We start from the raw sequence: 15,401 nt of genomic DNA on the forward strand, positions 1-15,401 counted from the left end.
CTCACACTTCTGAGGTAGAGGACCTGCAATGAAACTCCTTTTTGGAGCTGTTTCAATGGTCTTCATGGCAGCTTTGGAACTCTCTCCATAAGATTTTCCATAGCCAAGACCCAAATACTTAGGCCTTTCCTCAACCATTATTGGCTCAACAATACCTTGTGCACGTTTTCCCAATCCTTTTCCTTCATAGCCCATCTTGGACATTAGCTTGGAACCTATGCCTCTGGTATGTTTTTTAAAAGAACCAATATAAGTATTCTTAGAAGAATTTGAAGACAAACAGGAATGGTTTACCTCTTCTTCAAGTTGATACTTGGCCAAGGCTTATTTGGCAACAAAGAGTTGTGACTCCAACTCATGCATCTTTTTCAAGTTCATATTTGCAATACGAAGTTGCCTCTCCATTTCCTGCAATTTTCCAGAAAGAATCTACTTCTCTTCCTCCACGGAATTCAATTGCTCTCTAAGTATGCTGCTCTTCCTTCCCTCCTCATACACTTCTCTCACCATATCCATCATGGTGGACATCTTGCTTCATGTCTCCATTAAAGGAACTTGGGGAGCAAGAAGGATTTGAGAAATCACTTGTAGAAGTTGTCATTTTCAAAGCGCACAAAAGAAAATTAAACAAGATTATTAAAGAGCTTATTCAGTAACCTCTTGCAACGACCATCTGTGCTTCAAGGATTGCCCTGAGGTCCTTTGGGATAGAAGAATGCCTTCAGCCCTTCTTCCTTCTTGTCCTTCCTGGACTGAGCTATCAATAGCTTTCCCTTCACCTCTACAAACTCAAACAATAGTCAGTCTGCAACCAAGCATACAATCAATGAGGCAATCAATCCTTGACTGTCCAAACACCTTTCAGACAAGAAATCTTTGCCCTGTCAATCAAGCATTCTGATACAACCTTCTTTGAAGGTGGGGTTAATCAATCTTAAGCTCTGATACCACCTGATCTGAAAATGGGGCTCTTAGGCTTCTTATCTAACTTACAAGAACCTCTCCCACTTCCAAAGCTTTAAATTTTCCCAAGTCTTAATGATTAACCAATGCGGAATTAAGAAATGCTTGAAAATATAGGTGTATGCTTGTATTTGTTTTTTACTGTTGAGTGCTTATGTTCATTTGCTTATGCTGATGTGAAACACAAATAACAGTAAATAAAGCAGCAATTCGACAAACCCATAAGAAAACAATATGATATGGAGTTCACCCTGATATCTTGGGCTACGTCTCCTTGAGCTCTAATCAACTCGATTAGGCTCTCTGGGATTATGGCTTCAATTATTTTACAAGTGCTAGACTTAACTCCATTAGTTTACAGCTGAACCAATGGGCTTAGAATTCCATCTTACCCCTGGTTGTCCTTGTTCTGCAGACAGGTCTAGGCTTCTCTAGACTTGACTCCTTCAGTCAGTGCTTTGAGCTTCTCGAGCTTCTGGCTTCTCTAACTCCCTTAGAATTCTGCATTTGTCTCTGGAACTCCTTCTCCTATCTCCGACACACCTCAGACAACCAGCCACAGCTCGATCATTCGATCTCCTGCTGTGTTGCAACTTCTATGCAGCCTCATGGCTCTTTAGAAGTCTATTAGAGATCTCTGGCTCTATGGCTCTGCCTATTACAGTGAGCTCAATTTGAGTCTCACACAATACATACAATCAGTAGGACTGTACTTGGATCCCCCAAGTCTCTCTAGAGTACACAAAATCTCTAGAGTACTCTCTCTGTCTCTGTCTTAACCCTGGCTCACTTGCTGCCATTCTTATTTATGTCAGCTCGGCTCTGGTTTCTCTGCTTCCAGGCCTGCTTACTACTTCCTGGGCTGCCCCTTCTCCTCTCTATCAGTCTGTGGCTTTTAAGCCAATCTTCTTTCTCATTGTTCATTTCCACTTCTCGGCTTTCTGGTTCCCTGCCTCCATTCGTTCAAATCCCTTCTTTAGGCAGTTACAGTAACTGCATAACGCCTTATAGGGAGGTGGCCACCTATTCCTTTAATGGATGAGCGTGTTAGGTTCATTGAAAACACTTGATCGTTTAAAATGGTCGTTATTTCTGTTTACTCCAAGAATGCCCGCGAAACACAAATCTCTGCCAACTCATCGTCTACATCGGACTTCAGAATCCTGCACAATCTTCTTTATAATTTTTTCAAATCCAGTCATCCATCGGGTCGCATCTCCACCGTTGATCTGGACCCTCCAGATCCTACGGTCATTGCACATATCGGGCAGATAACTTGCTCGATGTTTACTCGTCCGATGTGAGCAGTTTTCTCTCTCTTCCGCCAGGCGCGTGTCACTCGTTGTGTGGCATCAGGTGGGACTTGGTCTAAACCGCTTATCGCTCGAAGCCCTTCCGATATCCTGTCAGTTTCTGTGGAATCCCGCCTCGGATAGAACCAAAACACTTTCCGCTGCATTTCATGATTTTTCGGGTCCAGCGCATGTGGCTCTCCTTCTTTGAGGGGTTTGCCCTACGATATGCGATTAGAAACTTGTCACTAATTGCATATCAGGTTACTCCCCCGTTGACTCAAACCATCACTGACTTTGCTGATTTGCAACAGCGAGCGTTACCATGGTCCGTCGTCGTGCATGCTTGATCGACGGCCTTGGTTGATTCGCGTTGATCGCAGTTAGCAACTGTCATGAGGATTCCTCTGATAAGCTTGATCTTCACAAGATTTTTAAACTTTGGCATAAATTATAGAGAGTTCATGAAGACTTAGAGAGTTTCAGGATCCATTTTGGATCAGATACTCGCATGGCCTTCTCCTCATCTGCATGTAGCTCAAGCTCCCTCTCAAGAGATACTCGCATGGCCTTCTCCTCATCAAAGTTGATATCCCTGTGAACCACTGTCATCTGACTGGTTGACATATACACCCGATAGTTGTGGGGTGTATCAGTGTACCCCAAAAATATCCCCAACTCTGTTGTTGGCTCAAGCTTCTTCCGTGCATCTTTGGTCACATAGCAATAAACTGATGACCCAAAAATCCTGAAGTGACCAACATCTGGCCTCTTACCGGAATAAACCTCCTCTGGTGTCTTCATCTCAAGTATCTGATGTCGATTATTGTTCTAAACATAAATCGTTGTATTTCATGCCTCAGCCCACAAGTGTAGTGGTAGGACTTGATCATGCAACATCGCCCTTTCTTCCCGTACTATGCTCATGTTCCTCCTCTCAGAAACCCCATTCTGCTAAGGATTATGGGGTGTCGTCAACTCTCATTTAATCCCTTCCGCTACACAGAAGTTCTTAAACTCATTGGAGACATACTCATCACCGTTATCACATAATACCTGTGTTTGGTGTGGATGTTGTCGAGAAAGGTCCACACACATATGAATGGACTCTCTCCAGAATAGACTTTGCTCGATTGTCTCTGTCTCCAAAGGAAGACTTGGAGTATTTTCCCAAAGTAACACCCTTGCATGTATCAACTTGCTCAAGTGTACCTTTGGGAAGGTTAGTAGAGATTTGTTGCAATATCTTTAAAGCCCCATGATGCAAGTGGCCTAATCACTTGTGCCACAACTCGTCAACATCTCGGCTCAACATCTTTTCTTCTTTTGAACTCAAAGCAGCACAATCCTCTACCTCTATCTTATAGAGATTCTGAACTCGAATCCCTATCTTCTTTACTTGACCTGTAGATATGTGTCGAAGGAACGCCTTTCCTTTCGAAAAGATCACATCATAGCCTCTATCCTCAAGCATGCCAACAGATACTAAGTTCTTCATCAGTCCAAGTACATGCATAACATTCTTCAAGGTGAGTGGAGCCGCATGCTCCCTCTGAAAAGTAATAGTGCCCACACCAATAACACTATACTTACCATCATCACCCATCTCAATATGCATCTTGAGATCTTTCTGCTCCAGTTCACTGAATAACTCTTTGTCGCTAGTCATGTGGAATGAAGCTCCATTGTCTACGCACTAGACACTTCCCATCATTGAATACACCATGCATGCAATGATGGAAAATTCCAATTTGAATTGGGAGGCTAAAGCCTCACCTGCTACTCCTCCTGAAGAATTCTCCTTGGACTTCTTCAATGGACAATTCGTAGCAAAGTGACCCATCTTGTGACAATGAGATCATTTAACTTTCGTCAGGTCCTTCTTCTTACCTCCATGATAAGAATCTGATTTGGAATGAGAAATTTTACCTTTCCCTTACTTGCCTTAATCGCTAAGGCACAGTTCTCTTCATCATCAGTCTTTGATGAAGATCCATCCCTGGTGTTCCTCCTGATGTCATCCTGCATCAAATCTAACCATTGTCGTTTCCAATCTGGTAGCTTCTCTTGACCATTGACAGAGTCCTGATAACTATACCAACTCTTTGGGAGTACAAGAAGAGAAAGACTCACCATATCCTCCTTGACAACTGTGATTCCAACACTTCCAAGTTCATCCTGACATTGAGTGAACTTAGTCAAGTACTTTGGAATCGTCTCGCCTTTCTCCATCTTGATTTTACGAAGTTTATCCTTCAGTGCCAACTTCCTTTGATCACTGCTATTCTGATACGTTCATCAATGTTTTCCACATAGCATGCGGGGTTTCCTTTCCATGGAAACTCGAGACAATATGATCTTGAACTCCCTCAAGGATTATCCGCCTTGTCTTCGCCACACACTTCTTCCACTTGGCCAAGTTTTGTGCATCAATAGCTACTGGCTTAGGAATTGCTTGTTCAACAATTTCCTTCAAGCCATTGTCCTCTAGCACAACCTCCATCCTGTCCCTCCAAGCTATGAAATTTGAGAAGCCTTCCAAGGCATACTCAATCCTGAACCCATGGAATGCCATATGCCGATCCTGAAGTATGTATGCAAATTTGACTTTCACCTGTAACACAAAAACTCAAACTTCGAAATCTCCTCTAGAGAGCTGATTTTAAATCAATGATATCTCCTTTATTCGAACTCCGATTCGACCGATTTTTTTTTTGAATTTGGGTATCTTTTCCCAAGGAATCTAGTTTTGTAATTTATTTCATAAAATTTTGCACAAAATGTTTCATATCTTCTCTGCAAATTCTCGGCCCAAAAAACAATTTTGCTCTGATACCATGTAGAAAATTCTGTAGATTCACAAGCTAATGCAATTTGCTAAAGCAAGAGACAAGAATATACTTCTACTCTTTACAATGGAAGCCCATAAACATCGAGAAAACAATAATCAATAGAGGAAGAGAATCACAGGCACATAACACAATAAATATCCGAGGAAAGCCACAACTCAAAACCCCACTATCTGTTTTGTATTAATCTGGAAAATCAAGATGAAACTACAATGCTTGTTCTCTCTAAAACAATCTAGCACTCAGCAAATTCAATCTCCAACTCATAAGAAATCTCAAGGCCAAATCTTAGCCTCTTCACAAGCTCTCCAAGTCTCTATTCCAATGTGTAATTCCCATGGAGGATAGCTTGTATTTAAAGGGAAATAAAGCCTTTAAAAACTGTGCAATCCCATAAGGATCAGTTCCTGATTGCATGCACAATCAGTGCAACTTGGAAAAATCTAAAACAAATAGTACACTGTCCCTACACTCTAGTCTCAATTGGGTCTTTCTCAGAATCGACATGCATGAGTTTCTGATGAGTAAATATTCAGGTAACTAGAGTAGCAATGGTGGAGTTCGTTACTGTCACCACTGACCGTTAACTCACTATTAGTTCTCTCAATCAGTTTGAGAACTAATTTAACTAAACTGACTCATGAAACTGAGTCTTCTATTTTACAACTCACAATTAACTCACACTGGTTTCCTATAAAGTAGGGAGAACATATACATGACTTCCAAAATACTTCCAACTCGAATTTCCTAAGTTAAGTAAGTTTAATAAACTTAATTTAACTATTTTAAGTTGCTATGAGAATAGAATTCAAATTTAATTCACAGTTTAATTCAAGGAAAAATTAAACTGGAATTTCTTGTTTCCATTTCTCAACATTCTAGTTCATTCATCTTCAGGTCTGGTGATTCTCTATCTCGACCAGAGGAAGATGCCTCTTCTTTCCCTCTTTTGTTCTCAGTAGGTTCTTGCTTTCCTCTTGACTTTCTTACTGAGGCGAAATTTTCCTCCACCTCAAGTGCATCGATTTGGAGTTGATCTAGAGTGATAGACTTCCTTTCCCATAGAGTAAAGCCAAATTCATACTCAAATGCTCCCAAAAATGATACTCGGGCAGCAACTGGAGTAGGCTTTATCTCAGCTGGCAAGTTATTGTATTTCTTGTTGAACCTCTTTATAAATTCTGAGATATCTTCTTTTGGTTTCTTATTTATGGCGTTAAACTCTATGAGGAGGTACTCATGATTTCTCTTTTCACCCTATTTCTGTGTGAAAGAGTTTTCAAGTTCCTCCCAGGTAGTGATGGAGGCATTGGGTAGGGATTTGAACCACTTTCTAGCCTCTCCATCGAGGGATTGTACAAAAAGTCTCATGACCACATCTAGTTGTTCCATGTTTATGTTCTCGGCAAAAGCACTAAAGGTTTCAATGTGACTCTATGCCGTGTTATCATCTTCCCCATTGAACCTAGGCAGATGCTTTAGGTAGTCTTAGGGCATTGCACTCAGAGGCTGAGGTAAATTAAGAGGTGCATATTTATTTAGAAAAAAACTTGGAAGAGCCATCTGGATTAATGGAGGGGGATTGAGACTTGACTGAGGAACTTGGCCCAAAAACACAGTGGTAGGAGTGGCTAGACTGAATGCAGGGTATGTCAGGGCCTTAGGAACAAATCCTAAGTAGTGAGTAACAGTGGGCTGAGAGCTGGATGAGGAAGCTTCAAAGGCTGGTGAGATGGTAGTATCAGCAGGGGGAGTTTTCTCTTTCCAGACTTTCCTGAAAATTAATTTTTATGGGTCATATACAAATGGGGCTTTCTGCTGAGATGTATCTGAGCGAGTGTGAGGTCTTTTAAAATCCATGATGATGAATGATAATGGGGGGTGTGGAGTCGCCAAGGTGATGTGGATGCAATCAGAGCAGACTTTACTCACCTACACAAATAGTGCTCAACTTGTCGTATCCCAGGGGAAAAATCCTTCAATATGTTCCTGACAATGATGCCAAAAGATGTTGTAGCTTCGAGAGATAGCCTCAAATTGCTTACAAGACCAGTGTCTGGGCACACCTAAATCTGGAGTGTCTCAAATGATTCACAGTAAAGGGAGACCTCACTTATATTCTATATGTATATATAATGGGTTGGTTCATTCCTCTAAAGGAGTAAGACATGAATTTCTTGGTACTTCTTCCCATATACAAATCTCAGAAATATGCATAAAACAGTGGAGGCCAAGTAGTCCAAGGACTTACAGTTTAATAGAATTTTGCAAAGCAACGATAGAGTATAAGGAGAAGGAGTAACTCATCATATGGAGCTTACAACATCAAGAATTATATGCCAACACATAGAGCTTGCAACTTTAAGAATTCCTATACTTATTTGAGTCAGAAGTAGATATAACGGGTAGAAGAGAGGTTATGTGCTATGATTCATGAAGAGAAAATTTTAAAGATATAATTTCAATAATCCATGTGGGAACTAGCATTAACAATGTCTATACAATGAATTTGTGAGGAACTTATAGGCACATGCATAACATATTGATACCATCGAATCTATGAGGAAGTCTTGAAATATTTCTAACAACTCTAATGGCATGAATTCAGAGAAGAAACATGAACATAATGGGTTTTAACAGAGGGAGAACATATTGTAATACTTGGAGGGGAAATCACCACCATTTTCTTCATAATCTAGAAAATTTGTATTGTAAAGCCATACAGTCTGAAAATAACATTTAATATTTTCTTTAGAATTTCTGAACCTTTCTTAAGTCTTACTTTCCCCTATTTATCTAGAGAGGCTGACAAGAACATTCATTACAACAAAATATCTCTAGCCTAGTCTCAGTTGTCGAGTCGACTAGTTGTCTTAGGCATAGATGGCTCTATGGCCCAAAAAAAATTATAGAATTAAATGCCTCCTTGAAAGGAGGTGCATTACAGTACAATAAATAAGTAAACAATAAGATAAACATCTCTCCTTTCCCATCCTGTGATCGTCTTTGCTTCAGGAGCTAGTCTGCTCACGGTATGGATTCCTGTGATGCTTAGCCCACTTCTGTCATTTATGTCTTTATTGAATTCGACACCGACCTCTGGATCTGTGTCACAAAAGGCCCTTTTGGGTCTGCCCATGCCTTGTGTTGAATGCTCCATCTCCCTTATTGAAAGCCACAACTACTTTCGGTGCCGACCCCATTGTTTCCGTGTCACAGTGAGCCTTTTTGAATTAGCTCATCCCGGTTTTGAATGCACCACCTTCTTCCCTTAAAGCCACACCTGTCAACCCATCACGCCTTTAAAGCCCTGTCCTGCACTGTCGGCGCCTTGATGTACCTGGTGATGCCCTCTTGGTGGCAATATGGAGGAATCTCTCATACTAGACTTTGGCTGTAAAAAAGCGTTGTGAAATAGGTGAATCATGATCTCCCTCAGCTCCTTACACTATTTCTTTCTTTATGTGATCGGGGGTTGTGACCAGGGGTTTAGCCTCCGGGCAGTGGGACCTTTAGGCTTGTGTCTGGGGACCTGTTTCCTTTGTAGCGCAAAATCCCGCATCCTGATGGTTTACATTGCTTATCCCTAAGACTTTCATTTTAACCTTGCGATCGCCGATCTGCGGGGTCGAGCCCACCGGAGATATCACAATCGCACCACGAGAAGGGAAAGACCCATTACCTTTTTTCCAATAGCGCAGGCTGACTTGTCCGGACACAAAATTATTCTGAGATAGAACAAATAAAACATCGCATCTTGAAGGATTTCCCGCATATCGCAATCGCAAGCTGAGAGAGACTAAGGTGCAAGAGTGCCTTAACCTGTGTGATCGTCGATCACCAATTTGCAGGGGGTGACGTCATTACTGCCACGTGTTAGCTAGAAATTCCCCTATAGCACCCTTGAAAATGCTGAAACTGAGTGACACATGTCCCCTATATGGCCACGTCACCTTCCATACTACCACGTGGAGGAGAGAGAAAGGGTCCACCCAGCCTTGGTTTTTCATGAAATTCCTTTGTAAAACGATTTCAACCTTCCCCGGTGCTTTTGCATTAAGGCCCAAATTTCAACGATTTTTAGTGTTATCGACATCAATGACTTCATGATCCAATGTTTATATGCACCCCTTTGTTTCTGCGATCGCTGATCTACGATATCAGTGATATGCATTGCGAATCCCCGACCTGCTATGTGCAACAGGCCCTCGATATGCGATTGGCCTTTATACTTGGTCACTTTCTTTGTTTTCTGGGCTTTTCAAGGGTAACTCCAACATGCATTAACTTATGATCCAGAAGTCCAATCTTGGACTACCATATACCGTTGAAAAGCTCTTTCTGAGCATTATGGAATGGAGAGGGTCTGATTAAGCTCTGAGATCTTTTGTGGCTGAGGAAGGTCACTTCAAAATTCACTGCTCTTGGGCAACCTTGACCAAATGAAACTGAAAATGCAGTGAGTGACAACAGACATTTGTCTAGTATCTTGCGGAGTAGTCGACAAAGATCAGACAACAGTGATAACCAATAGATCACATTCCCAACAAGGTAAGCACTAAAACAATCAAAATAGTTCAACTATATTAGTACATGTGAAATAAACATGAAATAAAAATTCTCAAATAATAGTCTTACCAACATCCACAAGTCATGCATGGAAACGTGTTGGCTTGAACCAACTTCTGTATTAAGAAAAAGTTCCAAGACACACATTTACATCATATATCACTAGCCCCAGTAGTGGGACATTGGAGCCACTCCTTGCTCCTCAAAGAACTGACTGAAACTCTTTATGCTTTGTGGGAAGAGCCAAGGTGAAAAGTCCTTGCTCATATAATGAGGGGGGCATATATAACCAAGGGTGATGCTTGACCCTTGTGACTCTTGAACTACCCTCATGACTGTTCAACTTCCTATGACTTTTAAAATGACATGACTCTTCATATCCATGTGTGTCCATTGGACTTCCACTTTACATTACATTCGATTTACAATAGAAATGGCCTATAATAGTGATGTGGCCTTTAACAACTCATGACATGACTTGACATGAGACTACTGACATGGACTAGCTTGCTAAGGTGGAAATGTCAAGTTGTTGTTGCTGAGTGATAGATGTGTTCTTGGATGTGCTCTCTCTTCACTACATAGCTTGATGATGTGGGTTATTCAATGATTTTTGGTCTTGAGAGGTGGTTGCATGCATGTGTTACCTTTTCTTGTTCTTGATGAGCTTCTTTGTTTGTCCATATGTGAGTGAGTCTTCTAGCATGTTCGCTCCTTCTTCTCCTTCTTCATCGTCTCACGATGATCTAACAATGTACGTGTTCTTGCAATTCACTCATGATGGGACGATGTAAAATACAAAAACTCCCTAGTCTAATATGATGCATTGTTATCCATGGATTGGGCTTGGGACATGTGACAAGCTCGGAAAGAGGGCCCAGTAACTGCACATTGCGTCGTTCTAGGTGACAGGGAGGGAGGTTGATCATTGATACTGCACAGAGCGCAGATTAGTCTTGGATGAGGAACTCCTAAGCACAACCTTCACTACTGGGAAAAATTGCATAGAGGCCAATGGGAGGCAGGTTTGTGCAACTTTCAGAGGCAAAACAGGACTTGGCAGCAGAGGGACCTGGGAGGATAGATCTATGCAGTTCTTGGGATTAGTGAGTTCCGAATGAGGGAGGACATTGGGAGACATTTCTCCACAGTTCTGGGAGGCAAGGAAGGATTGGGTCTCTGTGCATTGCGAGGTTCCAGTAGGCAAGGACGAAGCTTGATGAATGATCTTGCAAAATGCATAGTTCGGGTCAGGCTTGAAGAAGCTACTACACAATTCTGGGGAGGAAGGTAGTTTTCTTAGCTTTGGAATTGTGTAGTGAAACTATCCCCGAGGATAGTGACTGTGCACTGCACAAATCCAAATAGTAGGGTTTCATCACTGAGGGCTGAGACTGCGCAGTTCAGTTGGGTTCTGGTGAATGAGAGTTGTTCGGTCTGGAGGATTTTCGGAAAAATGGCTGTGTGGGAGGCAAGCGAAATTGTGATCACGCACTTCACATATTTTGACGACATGACAACATAGACCACCGGAACAAAAAGACAAAGCATTACCCTCTGTGAGATTGTCTAGAAAAAAGCGACACTTGAGATAGACCTTAGGACGACCGTGACGACACTTGTATGACAATGCTTAAAACTTTGTGTATGAGTGTGACCAATGTTTACCTAGCTAGGAAAAATTGAACACACAAAGACAAACCTTCAAACTCACCAGAAAAGGATCACAAGTGTGATAAAAGACTCCAACATGCCAAAATACGATAGTTGATCAAACAAGCAAAAGAGGTGAAAAGACTTTGAGGAAGCTCATGAAATGAGCTCAAGTGCTTGCAACAATAAATGAAAGACAAAGGAAGGCTACGGAATTTGAGTGCAAGCCAAAATTTTGGAGGGTGTTGCAGTCACTACAACACTTGGCGACACACTGGTTGAATACCAGCTTCCCTATCTTGGTTCATTTCTAGTGCAGGGCCTTGGTCCTTTGGGTAGTATTGATTCATCGTGAAGATTACTTTGTTTTCTCCACTTACCCCATCGCAGACATAGTTCTCTTTGTACCTTCTCAGTTGAAGAAAACATAAGATTCAGCCATATCACAGTGTTTCAAATTTGGAAGGGTAGTCTAGCTCGCGAGCTTAAGATTTTCATAATATAGTTTTCATCTCTAGTGTTCCTCCGCTGCCAGCAGGCCTGGGCAGTACCCCGATGAAGTCACGCAGGAACACAAGCATTGCTTCACTTCTAGCAAGCATGTTCAATACCCTGATGGAGTTTCCTACTTCACCTCTCTGTGCAAGAAGCATTTATGTTCTTATTCTTTATTATTTTTAAAAGAGAACTATGCATCGACACTTATTTATTTTTGGGGCGGAAGGGGGATCCCGACTTATTGAGATGAGGAGAGGTTGTTATTTCAGAGAAGCATATAAATACTTCTAATTTAGGTTTGCTCGTTTAGATTTTACCCTTCTCCATTTATACTAGTTGGATAAGCTTGAAAACACCAAAGTAGAAAGCTGAGTATAGACATGAGGTTCACAGACTTGACACAAGTTCATGGTTGGACCAAAAATCTCCTAACAGATGGATCATATTTTCCGTCAAGACTTCATCGGCCAAAAGTTACAACCAAATACAAAGAAGACAGACATAAGACTGACCAAGGGTTGCAGTGTGACAAGACTCTTTGAACTTCAGCCACACACACACTTGGAAGCCGGACTCAATAATACATGCCACTTATTTACATAAGAAACATGACAGAAAACCAAAGAAAACATAACAACATACAATGAAAGACTATGTACATAGTGCGGGGCGTGACCCCAGATCTCATTGAAAATAAAATTTTAAGTCTTGGCCATTGACAAGGAGAGAGTCAATCTTCCATCAAGTGATTGAAGAAGATACGTGTATTGTCCAAGCTTCTCGTGGATAGTGTAAGGACCAATCCACGTGCATTGAAAATTAGTGTGCTTGCCTTTTTCCTCATGGGACTTGTCCCACTTTAAGACTAAGTCACCCACACTGAAGCTAGTCTTCCTTGTAGACTTTCTTTCAAACCATCTCTTGATACGGTTCTGATGGAGTGAAATTTTTTTCTTTTTCTTTTAGCCTTTCTTCCTGTAACTTGTGTAAAGTGTCCATCCTATGTTGAACTAAAAGACATGGCCTGCCCTGAGATTCCTGGAACAACTGGAGAGCAGGCAAGTAAATGTTCAGCGAGAGGATGAATTCCTTTCCATACATCCAGAAGTAAGGGGAATTATTCAAAGAAGGATTAGGTGTGACTCGGTCAGCCCATAATGAATTCACCAAAGTGGAGTGTCAGTTTCACTGTTAAGAGAATATGGTCTTTTTGATGATGCGAATGACATTCTTATTTGTGGATTTGGCAAGACCATTTCCCTGTGGATAGTAGTTAGCAGAATGTTTCAAAACAATACCATTTTCCAATCAAACTCATAAAGCTTTAATGAAGAAAAGTATGTTGCATTGTAAAAAACAAGTGACGTAGGAATGTCGAACTTGGAAATGACATTATGTTGTAGAAAGCTAGTGACTTCCTGATCGTTCACTTGTTTCAGCAAAACTGCCTCTGTCCACCTCGTGAAGTAATTTGTAGCAGTTTGGATATCGCCGTGATGCTTTGATGTATGAGGGAAGATTTCCCCAATGATATCTAAGCCCCATTGTTGGAATGGTTCTTCCACTGCAACAGGGTACAACGAGGTTGTTGGCCTCCGATTCCTATCGGTTCACCTTTGACATACCGACACTTGCGGGTGTAAGCATGAGCATCCTTGAATAATGTAAGCTAGTAGAAACCAACTCACATGACTTTGTTTGTTCTGGTGTTACCTGCAAAGTGTCCCCCAACTGGTCTGTCATGGAGATCCCGTAAAACCTGTTTTGAATCCTGTGCCTCCAAGCACCTGAGAAAAATTCCATTATGGTTCTTTCTGTATAGCACCCAATGCATGAGTTGGTATGATAGAGCTTTGAGTCGGAGTACCCTCTTCTACCGCAAATAGAAATGATAGGACATAGTGGCATGCTCAAGGTACTAGCGCACATCTGCGTACCAAGAGTTTCCATTTGAAGTGGAAGAGGCTCACTCAACATTGTACATTTCTATTTCTTGCTCCCAACCGACAAGCTCTTCTTCTTCCTCTTGTGCATGAACTGCTTCTACTACTAACTTACAAAGACCATGACCCTTGATGGTGTGAACTGGTTTAATGTCAAGATCGTACTCTTGTAGTCATGTCATTCAGTTCGCTCTTCTCTCACCTAGCTCCTGCTGAACAAGCAGTTATCTAACTGTTGGGTGTGGCAAAAAGATAATGCAATGGGTTTTTAGTAAGTACGGTCTAAAATGATTCACCGCCTTGTGCACTTCATAATATTGTTTGTCCATGGCAAGATAGTTAAGTTCTGGTCCTTGCAAGTTTATGCTCATGAAGGAGACAGATTTCTCATTGTTCAACTCGTCCTTCTGAGTGAGTACAACATCGAGAGAAGTGTCGAAAGAAAAAGTGTAGAGAAAGAAATCTTTACTGAAGTCTGGGATGTATAGTGTTGGTGCTTCTACTATTGCTTGCTTTATATGGGCGAACGCATCCTTTTCCCTTTTTCCCCAACTATAGATTGCGTCCTTCTTGATCATCTCTTGTATGGGTTTAACAATCTGAGCATATTCAGAGATGAACTGTATGAGGAAGTTGATCTTCCCCAAGAAACACTGCATGGCTTTCTTGTTTACAGGGTGGTGAATTTGTGTGATTATCTGAACTTTGTCTGGATCTACCTACATACCCCACTTGGTACGGAATGTAGTTTTGAGTCTGTTAGGCTCTACTACCAGAACCTTGTTATAACCTGAAAAATCGTCGAGCAAAGAAAACATATATGCTCAAGATATTGTCTGCAATATATGCCCCATGGATGGCACTGGGTAGTTGTCCTTGTCCAAGGCGTGATTGAGGTTGCAGAAATATACACACAGGCGGATCTCCCCAGACTTCTTCCTGACATGGACTAATTTAGACACCCATGTCAAATATCACACTTTATAGATGATTCAAGCATCCAATAACTTGGTCATTTCTTTCGGTATAAGGGGCTCAAGTGTTGGATGAACTTTCCTCAGTTTCTGCTGAAAAGGCTTGGCCCCTTCTTTGATCGGTATAACGTGCTGGATAATTGGCATGTCATATGTCTTAAGATCATCGTATGTCCACGCAAATACATCACAATACTGCTTGAAGAGGTAGATAATATCTTGTCACTCTTGTGGTGTACAAAAAGTACTGATATTCACATAATTCAGATCTTCTTCTGTTCCCATATTGATTTGTTCATGCGACAATGTAGAGTTGTGGATCTTAGCATTCACAGGTCCCTGAAAATGGTTCTGCAGGTCATACATCTTCTCCAGTGATATTGTTATCACTAAGGTTGTTCCCCAGGAAAGCTCTAAGGGGGGAATACGGCTGAGGTAACCACTAACCAATCTTTTAGTTGCAGATTCTAGCCAATCTGCAACCAAAGAGGGCTCTCTCTTTGTAATTTAGCTTTGTTTTTGAAGTGTTTTAGGCTAGTTATGATGCATAGGGTTTGGTTTTAAGTTTGTTTGATGGTGATCTTAAACAGAGCTGGGATGCAAGTCTAAACAGTTTATTCCATTGGGCACATGGGGTCAATGAGGACGAACTGCTGAGAG

General features: G+C 41.4%; 1 protein-coding gene across 2 annotated transcripts in view; it reads right to left on the reverse strand.

The window, feature by feature from the left end:
* LOC149220103 (uncharacterized) overlaps window positions 1–15,401 on the reverse strand; it is a 507,923-nt gene that overhangs the window by 414,750 nt on the left and 77,772 nt on the right. The gene's annotated exons all lie outside the window — the stretch shown is intronic.

This window comes from Pinus tabuliformis, chromosome Q (genome assembly GCF_031772625.1).
Source record: "Pinus tabuliformis cultivar Carrire ecotype Pingquan chromosome Q, CPIR1, whole genome shotgun sequence".
Lineage (NCBI taxonomy): Eukaryota > Viridiplantae > Streptophyta > Pinopsida > Pinales > Pinaceae > Pinus > Pinus tabuliformis.